This window comes from Hemiscyllium ocellatum, chromosome 35 (assembly GCF_020745735.1).
Source record: "Hemiscyllium ocellatum isolate sHemOce1 chromosome 35, sHemOce1.pat.X.cur, whole genome shotgun sequence".
Classification (NCBI taxonomy): Eukaryota; Metazoa; Chordata; class Chondrichthyes; order Orectolobiformes; family Hemiscylliidae; genus Hemiscyllium; species Hemiscyllium ocellatum.
In genome coordinates this window covers 29,067,640-29,089,933 of record NC_083435.1, presented here as the reverse complement: position 1 = coordinate 29,089,933, position 22,294 = coordinate 29,067,640, and the positions used below count along the sequence as shown (strand labels likewise).

Below are 22,294 nucleotides of genomic sequence, written 5' to 3'. Positions count from 1 at the left end.
TCGTCTTTTTCTTTAACAAATGTCTTAAAGTACGAGTTACCTTGCTAATATTAGACACATATTTATAGAAAAGTCCGAACATATTTGCAGTGTCACCATTTTGTTAGTTCAGTATTCTGGACTGAAAATTCGATGAGATTATTTTCGTTTTATAGCCCTTGCCATCACTTGTCTTTTTCTTACAACATGTCATAGAACAATTCCTGATTTCTTTTTGGATTTAATTGTGACTAACTTTATTTTCTTATCTCATCAACTGTATTTTTAAAGTAATTTATCGACTGTCCTATATACTATTCTCATGGATCACTATGTAATAGAACAACATCTAAATAAACTGCACAGTTACGTCCCTCAAATGTGACATGGTTCATACCTTTTGGAGCATAATTCGTGTATTGTAAGCGTAACTTATTTTACAAGTCAGTGGTAACTTCCATTTAGCGTAATAAAATGGAAAATTCTTTTAGCTCTTGAAGCCAATTGCATTTGCTAGTACCTCTTCATTCGACCAAATTTGGAGAACAATGAAGCATTATCGACGTTCTGCTCGTGATGGAATAGGTACATATTTGTCATTGTAATTTTATTTCGTTCTATACTCCGCACAGAATTGAAGCGTTCTATTTCATTTTGGAACTAACACTGTTATCCAACAGATTTGACTATTTTTATTCAAGTAGTTTTTGCAGCATGTGTTTAAACTTTGTTTGCCACTGTTCTTGCTTTGCTAGATCATCTAATAAAGATGATGTCTTATCAATCCTGACTCATCTTGGTCAATATCATATCGTGCTAATGAGTAGAACTAACGATGTCTCCATGGGACAATTTCCAATTTCACAGTCGTCTTACCAGATCCTCGTGCTGCCACACAGTCCTACTCTCCCCCTCTATCTAAGTCTAAAAAATGAGAATACGGTATCTGTTGTCCCAGTATTTTATTTTGTATAAGCCAGTCGAAATATCTCTGGTTCCACATCTCTTTTTTGTGTACCAGCTTCTTATCATTTGTATCCACCATTCCCTCCTAAGTTCAATATCGTATGCTAATGCATTTTCAACATGTTTACCTGATATATTTGAATCTTCTTTCAAGAACAGGAGCATTTATAGTACAATTAGAGATAGGTAATGGTCTAGTGGTATTATCACTGGACTGTTAATCCAGAGTCCCAAATTATGTTCTGCTGAACTAGGTTAGAATGATTTCCACGAGAGATGGTATAATTTGCACTCAGCCAAATCTGGAATCGGGAGTCAAATGATGGCAGTGAAAGCCCATCTTATTCATCAATGCATTTTAGGGAAGGAAATTGCCCTTGTTACTCAGTCTGGCCTACATGTTTTGCCAGACCCACAGCAACTTGATTGACATTTAGCTGCACCCTGGACAATTAGGGATGATCAATACATGCTGACCTGCTCAACGCTCACAGCATCCCATGAGTGAATAATATAAATATCTACGGAAGAACCATTGGTTAAAGTCCACAGCTTCCTGAAAGTGGTCACACAAGTATATACAATAGTGAAGCGGTTTTGCCCTTATTGTTGGGAGAATTTAATACAAGAGTCACGAAGTCATGTTGCAGCTTTATCAGATTTTGGCTAACTCACACCTCCAGTATTTGGATCAATTCTGGTCGCCACATTGCAAGATGTACATGGAGGCTATGGAAAGTGTGCAGAAGATATTTACGAGAATAGATAGAACATAGAACATAGAAAAATAAAGGGCAGTACAGGCCCTTCGGCCCTCGATGTTGCACCGATCCAAGCCCACCTAACCTACACTAGCCCACTTTTCTCCATATGCCTATCCAATGCCAGTTCAAATGCCCATTAAGAGGGAGAGTCCACCACTGTTATTGGCAGGGCATTCCATGAACTCACGACTTGCTGACTAAGGAATCTACCCCTAACATCTGTTCTATACCTACCACCCCTTAATTTAAACTATGCCCCCTCGTAATATCTGACTCCATACGTGAAAAAAGGTTCTCATGGTCAACCCTATCTAAACCCCTAATCATCTTGTACACCTCTATCATGTCACCCCTAAACCTTCTTTTCTCCAATGAAAACAGCCCCAAGTGCCTCAGTCTTTCCTCATACGATCTTCCTACCATACCAGGCAACATCCTGGTAAACCTCCTCTGCACCCGTTCCAGTGCCTCCACATCCTTCCAATAGTATGGCGACCAAAACTGCACACAATACTCCAGATGCGGCCGCACCAGATTCTTATACTACTGCAACATGAACTCAGGAGTCCGGAACTCAATTCCTCTACCAATACACCATATGCCTTCTTCACAGCACTATTTACCTGGAATGTTGCCTATATTAGGGGTTACAAGCTAAAATGAGAGTTTAGAAAATCTCTGGTCGGGTTTCTCTGAAGCAGCAGAGGCTAAGGGAGACATGATAGAAATCTATGAAGTTATGAAATGCATAGGTAGGGTTGACTGCCAAAATCTCTTTTTACCTAGTGTTGAAAAATCTAATACCAGTGGTATGTATTTAAGGTGAGAGGAGTACATTTCAAAGGAGACATAAGGAGCTTTTTTTTTACACAGCGAGTAGCAAAAGACTGGAAATAACTGGTGGAATGACGGTTGAGGCAGATCTGATAAGAGCAATTTAGCTAAACATATGAATATTTAAGAGTGGAGGGTTATTGACCAAGGGCAGGCAGAAAGTATCAGTTTTATTTAACGTCTTGTTCTGCACAACATTGTGGGCCGAAGGGCCCTGTCCTGTGCTGTAGCAATCAAAGTTTTGTTTGTTGATGTAATTCTAATATGCAAAAGGATCTAAATTTACCTGAAAAGTCAGTAACTACAAATATTCCAGTACACTGGTGCATGCGTCAGCAAATGAGATCTACAATGTGTCCAAAAATTCTAATTAGGTACAATTTGCATCAAGCCACTGAGGACTTTCTTTTTTTCAGCGAACACAGAAATTAAGATCATTACACCCTGAAATCTTTGATACCAGATTTCAGTGTTAATAAATATGAGAAACAACTTGGGGGAACTTCATTGCAATTAAATGGCCCATAGCAATGTAATAAATAAAAAAGGAGTGAAAATGCAAGTTATTTTTCTTCTACGTATTTTTTTCTTTGCTTTCAGTGAAAAGTATGCAACAACAACAAAAAAATCATTCAAACGTCTAAGCATGATTCCCAGAAGATGCATTCACCAAAACTAAGATCTTCATCGTATGATTTGCTGAACTGTTACTTTACGTTCAGTGTGCAAATTATTACGTCTCATTGGTAGGAATTTTGTTGAAGTGAACATGCCTTACTATAATATTTTATGCTATATGCAAATCGATCTTCCGGTTCAATGGCACATACAATTTTTTCAATTTACCTTCTCCTTGTTTAGATCGACATTATGCATCCATTGTAAATAATTCAGGCATAGTTGTGATATACTGAAATTAAACGCCTATTTTATTTAACATGAATGTATCATTTCATTTTTAAATTATCTGACGAATCAATCCATTGTCAATAAGTTCATATAAAAACGAGCTTTTTCTTATCTTATGGTGCAATTTCTCCTTTTGTACTTCACAACAGAAGATACTTGAAGGTTTTCTTGAAAGTAGCGTTACAAAGTGCGTAACAAGCTGGATTGATAGTACTGTTGATGTAAGCAACTCAGTATCCAATAGTCCACAGTGCGTTGGGGATGCAGATGGACCAGAACGTGCTAATGAGCACCACGACAATGTAGGGTCTTCATGTGATGATAAAAAGGATACCCAAGACTGTTCTTGTCAATGTCTACCCTCGGCTTAAAACTGTATTTGTCTTTTTAATTTCGTCTTGTGCATTTTCCCGCTCGTCTGAGATTCTTTGGTCTCCTTTTCATTTACTTTCTTCCTGAAAACTCGTGGCGTCATTTTGGCCCTTCTGTTACTAACATCGTTCTTTTCAAAGTTTACAAGTATTTTTATAAAAGGGTGATTTGAGTTGTTAGTTCTCAAACCATTTTGCGTCGAATAATCATTTTGGACCAATGTTTTCCTTTCTTGTTCGATGAGAGAACATCAAGGCAAAGTGACTCATTCTGGTCCCACTTCCCCTCTGGTCTGTAATTGTCAGTTGTTCTATTTGCAATCATTTCATCATCTTGCCTTCTGACATGTGGAAAGTGATATGCAGCTTTTGGCATAGTGTCGATATTCGATTTTATCATTTTAACGTGTAATGGTTGGGATATTCCGGAGTAACATCTGCCTTTCATCTGTCCAGTTCCTATTTTATTTTTCGTGATTCGACTCTTTATAGCACGAGATATTTTCACGTATAAAATTACCATTATAGCAACAGGAAGACAGAAAACAATGACGGAAGTACAAACTGTAAAAGTTAGAATACAGAATAACTGAACATAGCATTCACCCTCTTGGACTGTCAGTTCACTGAGGACAAAGGGCCAGAAGAAAATGATAGGAATCCAAAAGAGAAATGAGAGTAGCCAAGCAGCTGTAATTATCATACCTGCCATTTTGGTCATTCTTTTCATTGAATACCTGAAAGGTTTTGTCACACAGAAGTATCGGTCAAAGCTAATCACAAGGAGATTCATACCAAAGACATTACTGGCAACATAATCGAGAGCGAGTAACAAATCACATAACACTGGGCCCAAAGGCCAAAAGCCAATTACAGTGTGAATAGTATATTCATTCATGTAGAATGCAGCAATAAACAAATCAGCACAGGCTAAACACAAATTAAGTAATTGTTAATAGTTTGTAACTGCCGGTTAATTTTAATAGAAACAATGACCAGAATATTTCCAAGAATAGTCACTGGACTTAAAGATCCTGTCATAATCACGATGAAGACGATTTTGATCGTATTAGAAGAAATCCCAACTTCATTATCAAACAACCTGGAAATGTATTAGAGTGGGACATTTATCCCCAATGATTTCCACATGATGTCTTCTGAATTTGCAGAGTTCACTGGTGCTGTTTGCAAATTTGAAAAGAAAAGAATTATTATGAAGTTATAGTTACAAAACTGAAACCATAATTTTAGTTTTGACCTGGAGAACATACAAGAATGCACCTGCTCCTAAAAATTTTGATCTTTCATTTTCTGACATTGACTTTGTGTTAAGGTGCAGTTGCGCCATAGGTCGCTTATCATAGTACTAGTAATGTGCGCGGAAATAACATCTTCTGTACTAAGAGTAATTTAGATGAGTGACTTTGCAAAAAAAAAACTGTCTTCGGTTTATCTCTGTCAGAATCAACTGTAGGCTTCGTGAATATATAAGTGGTAATGGTAGAATACTTTCACTTTTATGCCATCCTGGAAATGGCAACAAGACGGAATCGTTGAAGGTGGCGCTGTAAGAAGAGTTGATGGAAATTTACTGGAACAAAATCCCACAAAGCCCAGTAGTCACCGATAAATGGGAAATAAATTGTGAGTTTCACCTTTGAAACAGCGAGGAAATATTCTGTAACCGTCTGTCGAAAACATACAGTTCACAAGCGATGTCTAACATGTTTTTTTAAAGATAATACCACAGCAGTTCAATGCCTTTGCAATATACGACACTAAACTCGAAATATCAGCTGGCTTTCTCTCCATAGACGCTGACAGACCGGTTGAGACTTTTTCAGCCTTTATATTCTTTTTTCAAATGTATAGCGTCTGCACTCCTTTGTTGTGAATTTATAACTAGTATGTTTTATAAAAATTGCACTAAATATAAACGCAATAATAATGTGGCTGATGGTGGTGTCTCATAAGAAAAGAAATGTTGCATTACAAGCTTTTAAATGAGAATAATCTTCATTGACGCCTTTGCTGTTAAAAAATGCATTCCTTTTGTTACTCAAAATTTAAAGGTGCACAGAATTGAAAACGCCACAATATGCAACGTCATGGAGGGAAAATTGTATTGATAATTGAACTGTTTCTGTACTTCAGTGAGTAAGCAATTCGTCCTGTGTGGTGACAGATAAAATGGCAAACAAAAGCAATGTAGTTATTATCAGATTGGCTCTCTTTGCGATGATGAGAGAGAAAGATAATTTGGCTTGAACACAAAAGATTATTCAGCAGATTGTCTCTTAAACCATGTTTTGGAGAGGATTGCAAACGGTATGGATATAATTCCAAAAAGGGGGCAGATTAGCACAGCCTCAATACTTCCACTCTGACATTTTATACATAGCTAGACGTGAAATTTCCAAACGTAGAGCGTACAAGTTTGGAGATTGCAGTTAGAGATGACTTTATATGAGGGGAAGGCAAATTGAATTAAAGGAAAGCAGGATCAAAACAAAGCTGACTGGGAACAATTCATTTTACGTTTTTCTTCAGCAGAGCAGTTGTAGGTGTGGTGGTGGTGTGCGTTAAAAGCACAGCAGGGGAGATTACAGATTTAACAGGTACCTTTCTGAGCGAAATGCAGATGTAATAAATTCAGGGAACTCTAGATACTTGGGACATTTCAGGACTGGATGGGGAAAAGGGAGCAAATCAGTTGCGTTCTTGATGAATATCATAAATGCAAGAAGGAAGTTAACGAAATGTGTTAGACAAGGAACAAGTGGGCATGAAAAAATGTCATACAAACAAGATCAGCGAGAATTTAAAGGTATTTTATAAACACACGAAAGGTAAAAAAAAAATCATCAGGGAAAGACTCGGATACTTTAGGTAGCAAGGGACGATCTGTATATGAAGACTCAGAATATTTGAACAGTGTAAAACGACAATTTATTTCCGATCATTGCTCTAGAATGTGAAAACATAAGTATGAAGTTTGGAAAAACGATTGTGGTGATCCTGCACAGTTCGACAGAGGAAATCAGGAGGGATTAGAGGTTCTGACGGATTTAAAAGCAAACAAACATCCTCACCCAGATGAATTGAGTGTCATGATGCTGTATGAGGGAAGACCAATAAATTCAGGGTCTCTGACATTTTTTTCCGTTCCATTCTGGCCACGTAGTAAGTACCAGAGGACGAAACGATTTCTCTTTTGTTTCCACTTCTTAAGGCGGTAGCAACGCACCATGAAATTACAGATATTTACGGCAGTGGTAGGGAAGCTATGGGAGAAATTCCTAAAAGTGTGAAATGCTAGCTATTTTTAAAGAGAAAAAAGAACAAAGAGCCAAGAAAATTATATCACAGGGACTGCAACCGGGCGCCGATCCAGATCCTCTATCTAAAACTGTCACTTATTTTCTAAGGGTCTATATTCCTTTAATCCCTGCCCATTCAAGCATATGTCCAGATGCATCATAAATGAAAGCATGAGTTCATTAGGGAGAGTCAGCATGACTTTGTCAGAATTTTATGAGAATGCGGTGATGTCTTGAATGAGGGAAGTCCAATTGAGTTTTTAAATGAATTTTAACAAAACATTTTCCAATGAAATTTAGCAGAAATATCAGACTTTTCTCCGCAGGATGCAACATAATTATCATCCAGGCCAAAACTACTTTGTGATGATTTGCTATCTTTTGATGTTGTGATGTAGTGTATTTTCTTGTGCCAGTTATTTAGTGTATTTATCGGTAAGAAACTGCTATTTTAACATTCAAGTAGAAGACAGTTCCAAGTTTGCAACGTGATGTTTCAGAAATATTACTCACAATCAAGTCTGCTTATAAACAATGGTCGTATTAATAAGAGATTTTCAATTTCCTCTCTTACTGATTATTGTCTAGACACGTTTATGAAATTAGGTACAGGCAATCAGAGGTGAATCTGCCCCCAATCTGGTTTGGAAACTGTCAAGTTACCGAGGGGCATAACTGAGCACTTGCCACTTAAAAAGTTGCTGCTCTGAAGGCTACAAAACCTAATGAGGTGGAGCCTAGAGAACCTGGAGACTGGATGCATATGTTGATGTTAAAGTTCAAAAATAATATATTTGTAGGATAACAAAATAAACTCAATGGAATTAATTGTTCATGAAGCAGACAGTGATGGTGAAGAACCAATCATCATTTGTATTCTGCAACTGAACCCAGTCACACACACACATAGACGCACACACAGTTACACACACACACACACACACACACACACACACACACACACACACACACACACACACACACACAGTCACACACACATACGCATACACAGTCACACACACACATACACAGTCACACACACACACAGCCACACACAGTCACACACAGACAGACACGCGCACACACACACTGTCACACACACACACACACAGACACACACACATACACACACACACACACACACACACACACATACATACACACACACACACGCGGCGGCAATTGGAGGGAAATTGTCTTTTGAAAGGTAGTTAACAGTGAATGTAACAACCAACAGCAATCTACTTCTGATCAGAAGGTAAATGACAGATTTGTTTACACCGGAAAAAATAGTCAATGTTTTTGATGAATGAACCGAAAGGATCGTCAATAATGTCATTTCTCAAATTGTATTTGAATTTTTTTTTGGCTGACAAAGGGGATTTGACAGCAATAATTGACCAGAAATCCATAACAATCAGCTTCACTTTGAAATTTTATCTCAGCTCCTGGTGCTTGCACTTTAATGGCACCAGTAGCAGCACACATACCTCTCACATTAATGGTCAAATTCCTCACTTTCAAAGCATGTAACTTTCTTGTAAATTCCTTGATTTGGAAACGACCCTTTCTCATTTTAGTCCACTATCTTAAAAAGCACAACAGCAAAAAGTGTCATTCTTTACAGTGCCAATATAATGTGCAAAACTGGTCATGTAAAAATGTATGAATGTTTTAGCTATTCAATTTTCAAAAGAGAGTTGCAATGTCAAATATATTTCCTGAAAGTTGCTGCTGGGTTCAGCATTCTTACTTCAAGTAAATTCATCTTTTGGGACCTGATGAGTTTTGCTGTTTGTGGAATAGTTCATTGAGTGATATAAATTGTAGAATATCTATTGATGAGCGAAATGGCTTCATGTTGTCCGGTATCCTATCATATACTCACACTTTATTTACATGTGCATTGTACCTGTCACTTACTCTGAGCTGTCTACTGCAAGAACATAAAATCGTGGAGGAGGGGGAGACCATACGACCATACGACCTGGCTCCGTCATTCATAAGAATATGTTTGACCTTTCTGTGCACTCAGATCCTCTTATCCAAGCTACCGCCATATCCCTTCATTTCTTTATTGTTAAAAAAAACTAACTAAGCTTTTCTGAAGTAGCGTTAAGTACTTCAATAGACAAGGAATTCGAAAAATTAACAACTCACTTGGTGAAGAAGTTCCTTCTCAATTCAGTCCCAAATCTCCTTCTTCGAACCTTGAGACTATTCCCTCTTGTCCTATCGTCACCTGCCAGTGGAAACATTCTCTCTATTTCTATCTGATCTATTCTCTTCATATGTTTAAATGTTTCTATAAGATCACCCTCATTTTCCTAAATTCCAATGAAAATAATCCTAATCTACTCAGTCTCTCATCATCAGACAACCCCCTCAACACTGGAATCAACATAGTGAAAATCCTCTGACACATCACGCTTTCCCTCCAGTATCAGTGTATCCTTCTTCAAGTAAGGAGAACAAAGCTGCACACAGTACTCCAGGTTTGGCCTCACCAGCACCTTGTACAGCTGAAGCATAACCTCTCTTCACTTAAAACTAATCTCTTTAGCAATGAAGACCAACATTTTAATTGCATTCCTCGTTGCCTCTTGTACCTGCAAAACCACCTTCTGTGATTCATGCACGGGAAAACACAGGTTCGTTTTCATCAGTAATAATCATTTTTTTTCACTGTTTCTCCTACCAAAATGTATGAATTAGAATTTATTACCATTGTATTCCATCTGCTAGACTTTTGCCCACTCACTGAATGCATCTGCTTACCGCAGCAAAGTTTTACAGTCCTCTGTACACTTTACTCTGCCACTCATCTTAGTATAATCTACAAATTATGATACCCGAGACGTGGTGCGGAACTCCAAATCATCTGTATACATTTAAATAATTGCCGTTCCTACACCGATCCTAGAGGCACAGTTTTAGTCATCGATTGCCAGCCAGAATAACATTAATTTCTTCCCACTCTTTGCTTCCTATTCCTCAACCAATCCTCTATCCATTCTAATTCTTTGCCTTTAACAACATTCCTTCTTTCCATATGCAGAAACCAGTTATGGGGCCCCTTTTCCAGGGCCTTTTGTAAGTCTAGAAACACCACATCCTTTTGATCTCCGTTGTGGGAGAGAAAGCAGAGTTAAGGCTTCAATCCAGTGACCCTTCATCAGGACTGTTGGTAGCTGGGGAAAGGTGAAAACCACTACAGCGGACAGATGAAACAGACACGCGGAAGCGGCAAGGACAGACCACTATAAATGCCGGAAGAAACATCAAAGAAGTGCTTCGCAGGAGGCTCCAGAGCACTGATGATGTCTCCTAGCCAGGGGACGAAACGTTTGCAACAAAAACTTCCAACTCGGCGAACAGAACCACTACATGTCTTTGTAAAGCTACTAAATCATATTCATTCGCCATGATTTGTGCTATTAAGACATCTCTCTTGTTACAAATCCTGCGAACATTCAGATAAAGTGCCTTTATGCTAGCTTTTTTTTACAGTCATGCTTTCCAACATTCCTAATAATATCTCCTAAGTTGTTTTTTCCTTTTTGTTTCTTTCACTGTCTACCATGAACTTGAATCGTCTTGCACACATGCTAACCTGCTGATTACCTTTCTTTTATCATCGTATTTCCTGTTATTTTCCTTTTCACTAGCCTCACCTCACAGCTTAAAGTCCCAGTGACCACCCTATTTATCATTTTCGATCGAACTATGGTTCAGGTCGGTTCAGATGGAGAGAATCCCTTTGGTACAGATCTACCGATTCCAAAACTGATGCCAATGCCCCATGAAATGGAATTCCGCTTTCCCACACCACTCTGTTGACACATGTTGGCTTCCCAAACGTTCATATCTCCGAAACAATTTCATCTGGCTCAGGCAGTAATCCAGGGATTAAGATTCTCGAGGATTTGTTCCTTATTTCTGTTGATTGTGCTTGATGGTCCCTAAATAAGTTTTCCATCCGAGCATTGCCTTGTTGTTAGTCCCGACATCAACCAGGACAACTGATCCTCCCCCTCCCGCTCCAATATCTTTTCAAACCTTTCAGAGATGTACCACATCCTGGAATGGGTCTGGCAACACACCAATTTGGCTTCTGATTCGATCTGAAAAGATACAAACTGTCCCCTTAATTATAGATTCCGTTTTAACTACTCTTTGTCTTTTTGCTCCCCATCTTCAATGATCTTCTGCATTGTGGTGCCATTGTCAGCTGGTTCATCCTCCCGCAGTCCTTTTCGACCTCCACACAGGGAGCAATAACCTCGTGCCTGTTTGATCAGGTCTAGAGCTGAGTTTCCTCCACTCCTGTACTCATGGCTCCCGTACCTCTCTCACTTGCAATAACACCCTGTTTTTCCTGAACACTAACTGAATTTGAATACCTTAACCTCCCAGTGTGACTGCCTCCTGAAACACATCGTCCAGGAAATTCTCCCAGTCCCACATTTGCTATAGTGTTTGAAGCTCAGACTCCAGATCATCGATGGCAAAGTGGATTGTTCCAGCAATCAGTGCTTGCTGCAGATATGATGACGGCCATTCACAATGGTATCAGCCATGTCCCATATCATACGGCTACAGTTCATCACCTGCTCGGCCATCTCTACTTACTGTATTACTTTATATAAATTTATGAGTTAACTAATTTCTGAAGCATTTCTGCTTTGATTTTTTTAAATAACCATGTAATAGATAAAATTAAAAAAGCAAATTTTAACCAATCAAATAATACAGAAGAAATACAGAAACCTTACCTTATCAACACATGACAGAATCCCTTTTTGTGGTTAAAGGATTATAGTGAGCAGAATCTCTGACACTTCTTTGTTTATCGGCAGACATTCCTATTTATATCTATCAGCCTCAGCTCCCTGATAGGACCAGCTTATCGGGCCTAATCAATGAACTCATATTCCATTAGGTGGACCTGGCTCACTTCAGTAACTATATGATCGTTTTATCCATACTATTTGTACGAGTCATTGAAGAGACGTCAAGCTTAGTCACGGACCAGCAATAGTTTTGCAAATATATTAGTTACAGCTCTTTAATCCTAGCCTTTACGGAACATGGCGAAAATTTGTGTTTCTACCAGAGAGTGATACCTAGGGTTTTTGTCATCTGAAAAGAAGATGTCGAGCATATTTCCCTTTCCTATATGTGTCAATTACTTGAAATCCATGTCCAATGCTTGTTCATCCCTTGTTAACAGCAAAAACTATGCTTCATTTTGTTCAATCTTCGATCTGCATCTTTTGATACACTTCAATTAACTCACTCCTCAAACCTCCTCTCTTTCGTGAACTATGTATCGCCAGCTCATCCTAGATGAAGAAATCCAGTTGTAAAAAAAATCCACATTCTCTTCCGCACTGTTACAGCGAGTTTGCATTATTTATTTTTGCATAATGAATAACCCTGAAGACTAACACTCTTTGGTACAATTGTCATACCCAAACAATGTTTGCAAAAGACAACCACTCATATTTCTTGAGATGAGCATCACCATATGTGCTTCCAACTGACCGTCATCTCTTTTTAAACTTTTTCGACATTGTGGATTTTTGGACGCTTTTCATCGCACAACGTTCATGCTAATGTATCCATTAGGATGCAGTATGTGTCTTTCTGCTGCTCCACCATTTAGTAATCAATCAGATGCTTCGCCACAAAGCTCTGAATTCCCTCCTTCAACATGTGCACTTCTCATTCCTTCTTCAAGATCTTGACGAAATTGATCTTCTTTCATAAACTTTTCGTTCTCTCTTACGTACATCTGCCATAGGGTGTCCCATTTGTTTGACAATCAATCATATGAAGCATTTTAGAATACTTGCTACAGTCAGCAATTAGAGGTTGACGGTAAGAGTTAAGGCAAAGTTGATGATGAAACATGAACTATATCCACCTTGCTAGCGCAAGTGGAAACAAGAGATGGCATGTAAATTACTGTGAGAAGTCTTGAAGGAAATTTAGTTTGATACCTGGCCGACCTTTATCACTCAAATAGTATGAACGAATGGAACACATTTTATCCTGTCAGCGTCTATTTACTTTTTCAAAAATTGGATCATATTGGGTGCATTGTAATGTGAAGGATGCTATCCTATGCAGCCTTCCAGAAGAATATCATGAAGTCATTTTTGGCAGAAGCTGAATAGACAGATTATAGAATAATCAATAAAAATATTAATGATGGAGTAAGGCAGAAAGTTGATGTGCAGTATTAGACCGCAGAAATCTGTTGGGAAAAGTACACTCTTTCTGCAAATATTATGAGATTTCCGTTTAATGTTTTGAAATTTTCGTAGGATCTGTACTCTGAAATGGGAGCTCCCTGAACCGTAAGTTTTACTATTCTCTTATTAAAACTCATCAACCTTCTAATGCATGCCTCTACGCACTTAAGTTTCACATTGAAGCCAGGATCTACAAACTGGTTTCAGATCACATATCCTCATATATGTTTACGCGTCGATCTGATATGCTTAATTTATCACGGGTATGACGTATCTCACTTAATTAAAATGCATTAGATTACTGACAATTACACGTTAAAATGGGCATTTGAGGAGTCCATTTGATCTGCACCATCATTCAAAAAGATTGATGTAATTATCGGTTTACAACCTCGAAATTACTGTCCTGTCCTATCCCCATACTTTTCTTATTCCTTTACGTATCTCTGGAAATTGCAATACCAGAAGGATCAAAATCTTTCTGCAAATTTGCCATCGCAAAATGCATCACCTTTCTCTGACTGATATCCTACTTTCCAAATTTACTCCACTTTTCCCTTTCATAGAATACAGAACATGCCCTTCCGCACTTGATGTTGTGTCGATCTTTAATCCTACTCTAAGATCAACTAACCTAAACACTTCATTTTACTATCATTCGTGAGCTTATCCAAGAGATACTTAAATGTCCCTCATGTATCTGACTCTACTAACACTGCTGTCAGTGCATTCCACGCACTTCCACTCTCTCTGTAAAGAACCAACCCTCACATCTCCCCACTTACCTTCCTCCAGTCAACTAACAATTATGTCCCCTTGTCCTAGAGTCATAGACATGCACACTCCAAAGCATACTCTTTGGTCCAACTCGTCCATGCTGACAAGATAGATATCCCAAATTATTCCAGTACCATTTGCCAGCACTTGCCCCATATCTTTCTAAACACTTACTATTTATATACCCATGCATTTTGCAGGTTGCAACTCTGCCAGCCTTCCTCTGCTAGCTCATTCAATTAACGCTTCATGCTCTGCATGAAAACGTTGCTCCTTAGGTCCTTTTTATATCTTTTCCCTCTCACCCTCAGTCTATGCACTCTAGTTCTGAACTCTTCCACCCCAGGGAAAATGCTTGGTCTATTTATACGCTCACGATCCTACAAAACCTCAATGCAGTCACCTCTTAGCCTTCGACGCTCCAGCGAACACAGCCATAGCCTATTCAGCCTCTCCTAAGAGCTCAAATCCTCAAATCATGACAACATATTTGTACATCATTTTCTGAACCCTTTCAAATTTCACAATACCTTTGCAGTAGGAAGGAGAACATAAATGCACGCAATATTCCAAAAGGACTGAACGAACGTCCTGTACAGCCGCAAAATGACCTCCTAAGTCCTGTAGGGAATTCTATGACCAATAAAGAAAAGCATACAAAACAGCTTCTTCGATATCCAACCTACCTGCGACCCTACTTCCAAGGAACTATGAGTCTGCACTTCAAGGTCACTTTGTTCAACAACACTCTCGAGGACCTTACAACTGAATGTATAACTCCTGCTCTGATCGGCGTTCCCAAAATACATCACCTCGCATTTATTTAAATAAAACTCTATCTGACACTCCTCAGCCCAGTGGCCCATCTGATCATGATGCCACTATATCTGAGAAATCTATTTTCACTCTCTACTACACTTCCAATTTTGGTGTCATCTGCAGACTTACTAATCACATCTTCTACGTTCATATCCAAATCATTATATAAATGACAAAAAGTAGGGGGATCCAGCACCAGTCCTTGTGCCACTCCACTGGTCACAGGCCTCCAGTCGGAAAAACATTCCCCTACACTACCCTCTATCTTCCACCTTCGAGCTAGTTCTGCATCCCAATGGCTAGTTCTCCCTGTATTCCATGAGATGTAACCATGAAAACCAATGTCCCATGGCGAACCTCGTCGAAAGGCTTGCTGGGGTCCATATAGATATATGTCCACCACTCTGCCATCATCGATCCTCTTTTATAATTTTTCAAAAATCAAGTTCGTGAGGCATGATTTCCTATGCACAGAATCACATTGACTATCGCTATTCAGTCCTTGCTTTTCCAAATACATGTACATCTTGTCCCTCAGGATTCCCTCCAACAACTTGATCACCGTCGATATCAGGCTCACGAGCCTATAGTTCCCTGGCTTGTTCTTACCGCCCTTCTTAAGCAATGTTACTTCGTTCGGCCACCTCTTCTGGCACCTCAGTGTAACTATCGATGACACAAATGTATCAGCAAGGGGCCCAGAAATCACTTCCCTCGCTACCCACAGAATTCTATGGTACACTTGATCAGGTAATGGAGAATTATCCACCTTTATACGTTTTAAGTCATCCACCACTTCCTCCTCTGTAATATGGACATTTTTCAGGATGTCACCGTGTATTTCCCCTTATTTTATATCTTTCAAGTCATTCTCCACAGTAAACACTGATGCAAAATATTCGTCTACTATCTCGTCTGTCTCCCACAGCTCCACACAAAGGCTGCCTTGCGATCTTTGAGGGGCCTTATTCGCTCCTTAGTTACACTTGATCCTCAATGTATTTGTAAGATCCCTTTTCAATCTCCTTAATCCTACTTGCCAAAACTGTCTAAAGCCCCATGTTTGCACTCCTGATTTCGCTCTTAAGTATAATCCTTCTGTATTTATATTCTTCTCAGAATTCACGAGATCTCTTGACATGTGCTTCCTTCTTTTTCTTAACCAAACCCTCATTTTCTCTAGTCATCCAGCATTCTGTACAGGTTCCCGCCTTTCCTTTCAACATACCAGGAGTATAATTTATTTGGTCACTTTACCTAATTTCTGAAGACTTTCCATTTTCCAGCTATCTCTTGACCTGTGAACCTCTCATGTCAGTTTTCTTTTCTGCCTAGGGAGAAGTCTCTGGCTATCACTCTGTCTTTGCATCCCATCAACTTTTGATCCTGCTTCAATTTCCCTCTCATCCTTCTTCATTCCCATGAGAAAAGCCCTCGCTGTCTCTACCTTTCTTCGTAAGACATGGCGTCCAGTCCAGGTAGCATTATGGCAATTATCCACTGCACCCTCTCTAAGACTTCCATGTTCTTTTCATAATGGCACAACCATACCGAACAGAATATTCCAACACTGGTCTAAGCAGGATTTGTAGAGCATGAGGATAACTTCTCATGACTTAAAGTCAAACTCCCTGCTAATTAAAGCCTACATGAAATACGTCTTCTCCATAACTCTACAAACTTGGGAGGCAATTTGAGAGTTCGATGGACATGGACTCCCAACATCTCTCTTCTTCTTCACACTGCCAAGAATCATGCCTTCAATCTTGTAATATGCATTTAGATTCGTACTTCCAAAATGAATCATTTTACATTTTCCGAGGTACAACCACACCTCCCACTTCTCAGCAGAGCTCTGCATCCTATCAATGTTCCGTTGCAATCTAAAACAACCACCTACACAATCTACAACTCCACCAACATTCTTGTCTTTGGCAAACTTACTAACCCATCTATAAACTTCCTCATCCAAGTCATTTATAAAATTCAGAGATAGCAGAGGTCCCAGAACAGGTCCTTGTGGAACAAGACTTATAACTGAACTCCAGATGAATGCACTCCGTCTACTATTACCCTCCATTTTCTATTGGCCAGCCAATTCTGTATCCAGACAGCCGAAATACGCTGTATCCTATGCCTTCATCCATTCTGGATAAGATTACCATGGGGAAACGTATTATAAGTCTTGCTAAAATCCTTATGCAGTACATTGAATGCTCTCCTTTCATTGATGTGTTTTGTTACATCCTTAAGGAATTAAATAAGGCTTCTATGAAATGGCCTTGGTTTTTCATTAATCCTACTCGCCAAGATTTTCTCATGCCCTTACCCACCATCAACATAAGACTGACTGGTTTGTAATTCACAGTGTTATCCCTACTGCCCTACTTGAAGAAGGGAATAACATTTGCCAGCCTCCAATCACCTGATGGAACTCCACTGGATAGTAAGGACGCTAACATCATCGGCAAAGGCGCAGCAACCTTGTCCCTCTATCCCTCGACGATATTAGAAATATGTGATCCCATTGATGCCATGGAAATGGGGAAGTGTTGGAGTGTTGGGTTGGTTGTGTAGTACTTACCTGAGCATCCAGTACACTCCACAATAAACCAAGCTCCTGTAACCTTTTTGATAATGCCACAATGCCTGTTAAATAATGTTTGATGAGGTCAAAACGTTTTGTATAAAACAGCAGCAATGTAAGGTTTACAATTACTGTTAGCTCCCACGTTGTACCTCTCATGGCGAGCATAGCTACGGAACACAGGCCGTTTTATTCTAAAAGTCACACTGGGGTTTCCTTTCTCAGCACCAAAACCTGAATTGCACACACCTCTTGCTCTGGAATTGATCACTTCCATCTGCTGCACGAACTTTGTGTCGTCGAGAGGAAGCACATCACGGACATTTTTCTAAGCAGTGCAAGATGGCGAATCCAGTTGTCCCACTCCACTGTCTTAATGTTTTAAAGCCCCTTTGTGCGGTTGACCAGTGACTGCATTCCTTTCAGAACATGAATTTCGAGGTATTGACAGATGCATTGGTGAGCCCTGTTCTGCTTTCTACAACCGCAGTCGTGGTAGATTGTCTCAATAAATAGACTTCGGCTTTCACATGAGAGTTTTTTATTGTTAATATCGAATTCATCAGCGTCAATCAAACTCTGAATCTTTGAATCTTCCATCTCCTCATATGGCCTGGTAATTACAGCCTGTCAATGAACATCTTATTGTTACTTTTTTTATTATTGCGTAAACACTCAGTCATGCACGTCCTCTTCCCAATGTAACTGATAGTGTATGGAATTAATTGTCTCCTACCAACCATCAATTGTCTTCTCCAAATTCAGAACCAATTTCCTTAAATCCTTGTATTTAGAATGTGGAAATCTAGAAGGCTACAACTCTCTATTCACCATACAGCAATAATGGTGGCTATTTGTGCATCGTGTTGTCGAACAGAGGGACCTATGGGGTGAGAAACACAACTCTTTGAAGATTGCGTCACTTCCAGACGAGCTGGTTCAAAAGACGTTTTGCACGCCTGTCTTTGTGTCTGTCTTTTCAGTATAATTGTAGCGAAGTCATGTAGAGCCTGTACTAAACATTGGTGAGGTCTCCTCGGGAATATTGTGTCCAGTTCTGGTCGCCCAGTTTTTGATGGGATATTATTAAGTTGCAGAAGGTTCAAATGAGAGTTGCCAGGATGTGGCCGGGGATGGAAGTTTGAGTTATATAAAAGGTTGGATAGGCTTGGACTTCAATCACCGAAATTTAGGAGTTGTGACACGATCTGATAGAAGTTTATAAAATAATGAGGGTTGTAGATAGATTTAATAGTTGTTATCTTTTCTGTAACATGGGAGATTTCAAGAGCGGATCATGTTTTCTTCAGTAAGTGTAGACAGATTAAAAATAAAAGGGCCACTTTGTACATTGAGGGTGGTTCACGTGTGGAATGAACTTACTGAGGAAGTGGTGGATGTATGTACAATTACATTGCTTAAATATATGGATCGGAAAGGTCAGGAGGGATATAAGCCAGGAAGAGACTGGTGGGATACATTTAGTTCGGAATCATGTTTGCCATGCTCTGTTTGGAATAAAATCTCGTTTCCGTGCTGTATGACTCCATGATTCTGCTTTAATCTTTTCATTCTAAACATTTGGGATACCTATCAGAAATGCATTCCTCACAATTGTCATCAACCTGGGTTTGATTACATCCTTAAGTGACCGTGTGCGATTATGCACATGCTCCCTATGATTGCATGGTCTTCCTCCGCCTTCTCCAGTGTCCCCTTTCAGTACAGAAATGTGCAGATTGCGTGGATTGGTTGTGCAAAATATTTCCTGCCATGCAGAGGGATCTGCAGGTAAGACGTGCTCGTTACATTAAAACAATAGAATCTAAAAGGGTTTACAAATTGGGAGGGTGTTTTGGTCCAGTTGATATGCTTTTTTGAAGGTTAGTGCAAGCCCTACGTTTCTCACGGCCTCTACACTGTAGGAATTATGTGTTGCCATGATTCATGATTAAACTCCTTCTTACTCCATCTTTGTCTCAATGAGGCCAGTACCACCAGGTATTTATATTTTCTTATATAGATTAATCATTCGCTTGTGTGCTTCATTTACAATCTGACTTCTAGTTTCAGGATATTAGTATTCTTGTTACGTTTAATTGCAGAGTATCATATCGCAAAGTTTCACACCCTCTGCTGTTTATGGAGATTACGGAGAGAATAGAAAATATATCAATCTTTCATAGAGTCAAACGCCGATTTAATGATTTTATTTTCTGTTGTATAAACATTTAACGGCTATTACTACTCAAGGAACTGACTGATATAGTGTGATCAGTCAAGGAAAAAAGAAATGCAATGAGACTTTTTTTCATGTTGTTTTATTCAGGCAGTGCGTGATTCAAATTGACATAAAATAATCCTCATAAATCTAGAAAGAAAACAGCCGACAACTGCACAATTCCTATGATTAGCTGAGATTTCCCAACCATGGCAACACTCCAGTCAATATCTTCTCCCTAGAATTGAATGCCATATCATCTGGGGACAAAAAACAACAATTGATAGGTTGGTTTTGTTGTTACAAATCGTTTCTCTTTATGAAGTCAGAGACTCCATTCAATTACTTAACAAATTACCAACCTAAACTTCCTGCTTCACCGAATTTTGGACTCAGACTCTTATGCCTTGGTATTCTCACGTTTCATTTTTCATTGTACCAATGCATCGTTCTATTATATTATCACTGTGTGATTTAACTTTCCTTACGTTTTCATTCAAAGTTTTCTACATTTTTGCACAATTATTTTTTCTTGTGATTTCATCTTTCTAACAGATTGTTCATCTTTATGTGGAGGATTTGAATTTGCAAAATGGAAGAAAGGAAAGTTCAATCGCAGAGAGATTCTGTCAAATTCCATCTGGTGTGATTGTTCCATTCTGTGGATATTACCTCACAGGAAGGGAAGATTGGCCTTGACTCAGGAAAAGCACAATTAAGCAGAGAGAGGATGGAGGTTGCATTAACTTAAAGTTGAATTTCCTGATGTCTTTGTTGGAGATTGAAGGATGACATGATTGAGCTGCTTGTAATGCCATACTCTTTGCAATGCAAACGCAAAGATTATTAGCAATCTAGTGGGGAAAATTCAAGCAACAGACAAAGAAAATTCATATTCGATCTAAAGTACTTGGCTGTTAAACACTAAAATGAACTTTCATACATTTGGATGTCGGCGCCAAGGCTACCAACCCTGCTTTGCTGCGAGCTCGCCCCCCTCCCCCTAACACCGTAAAGCACTCTGTCAAAGTTGAGAAAATCTAACTTTTTAATACGATCAGCAACTGCTATTGGCTAGTAACAAACAGATAGACTTTAGCTCCATTTCAGTGATGATCGTATTAAATGTTGCAGTTAACTTGAGAGGCTAAGTCAATTCTTCCTGTTCTTGGTTTTCTTAATTCAATCGCACTCTATACAAAATTCTTTCTCAGCTCAACTCAATCCCTAGCATCTGATGATATGACGTGTGCTATGTACCTGAGATAACAGTTCACAAGATGATTTTCACTGAACCTGACCTCGCTTACGACAGCCCTGCTAATTTAGCTCAATAAGCACAAGCTCCATCTTCTGCTAGTGGAGCATTCAGATCCCATTATTTCATTCTTGTTTTCACCAGGATCGACTTTCCAAACAATAGTGCCTGTGACCAATATTGTTTCCTCTCAGTAGCAGTCACTTCATGAAACATCTGAAATCAACAAAGCCTCAAGCGTCGGAAAATGTGTGTATTTTGTTCTCTATTGCTTTATTTACAATGTCTAATACAGGTAATGATGACAGACGTCATTTGTCCAGAACAGTAATGAACTAGATGTAATTTTTGACCAATTATTGATGGTTATCCTGCTGAGTTTCTATAGTACCTTTTGATTGTAGATCTGATTTCTAGCATCCATCAATTGTTCTTTTATTTATTGTTCAGTATTAGAAGTTGAATGGAAATTCTATCAGGTGCTTTGGTGAGATTTTGAAAGATCCCATCAGTGTTCAAATATATGCATGGAAAATAGGAGCAAGACTGGCCATTTTGACATTCGAGCCTGTTAAACATTCAATATGATCTTGGTTGATCATCCTATTCAGTAATCTCGTCCGGTTTCAAAGATTTCTCACTTTGATTCATTTAGCGTTTGAATGAGGGAATCATCGAATCAAATCCCTACAGTGTAAGAACAGCCATTCTGGCCTATAAGGTCCGCACCGACCTCCAGCAAGCATCCCACCCAAATCCAACCCCCACATCAGCCTATCCATGCACATTCCTAGATAATTGTGCAATTTAGCTCAGCAAATTTTACCTGCATCTCTTTTTAGGAAAACAGTAGCACCCAAAAGAAATTTATGCACGCACAGAAGAATGTGCAAGTTCCACACAAATAGTCTCCTATAGCTATCAGGAAAAATGTTATATTTCACCAGAAGTGATATGACATTGGGATATTTCGAAAATAAAGGACAAATTTGACAGAATCAATGGGAACTTATGAGAGGGAAATTATTTTTGACAAATCTGCGGTAGTGTTTTGACAAAATGTAGCTGGCAGAAGCCCTAAAGAGCGTTCAATTGACATGTTGTATTAGAATATCCAACAGTTTTTTGATATACTTTCACATAAGAGCTGCAAGCAAAATTAGGGCATATGAAAGAGTAATCCATATCCTTTTTGGATTGAAAACATGTTGGCAGAAAATATAATGCAA

At 39.0% G+C, this 22,294-nt stretch overlaps 1 pseudogene; it reads right to left on the bottom strand.

Moving 5' to 3' along the window:
- Positions 1–4,007: 4,007 nt before the first annotated feature.
- On the bottom strand, positions 4,008–8,954 carry LOC132832603 (muscarinic acetylcholine receptor M2-like; annotated as a pseudogene).
- Positions 8,955–22,294: the final 13,340 nt, after the last annotated feature.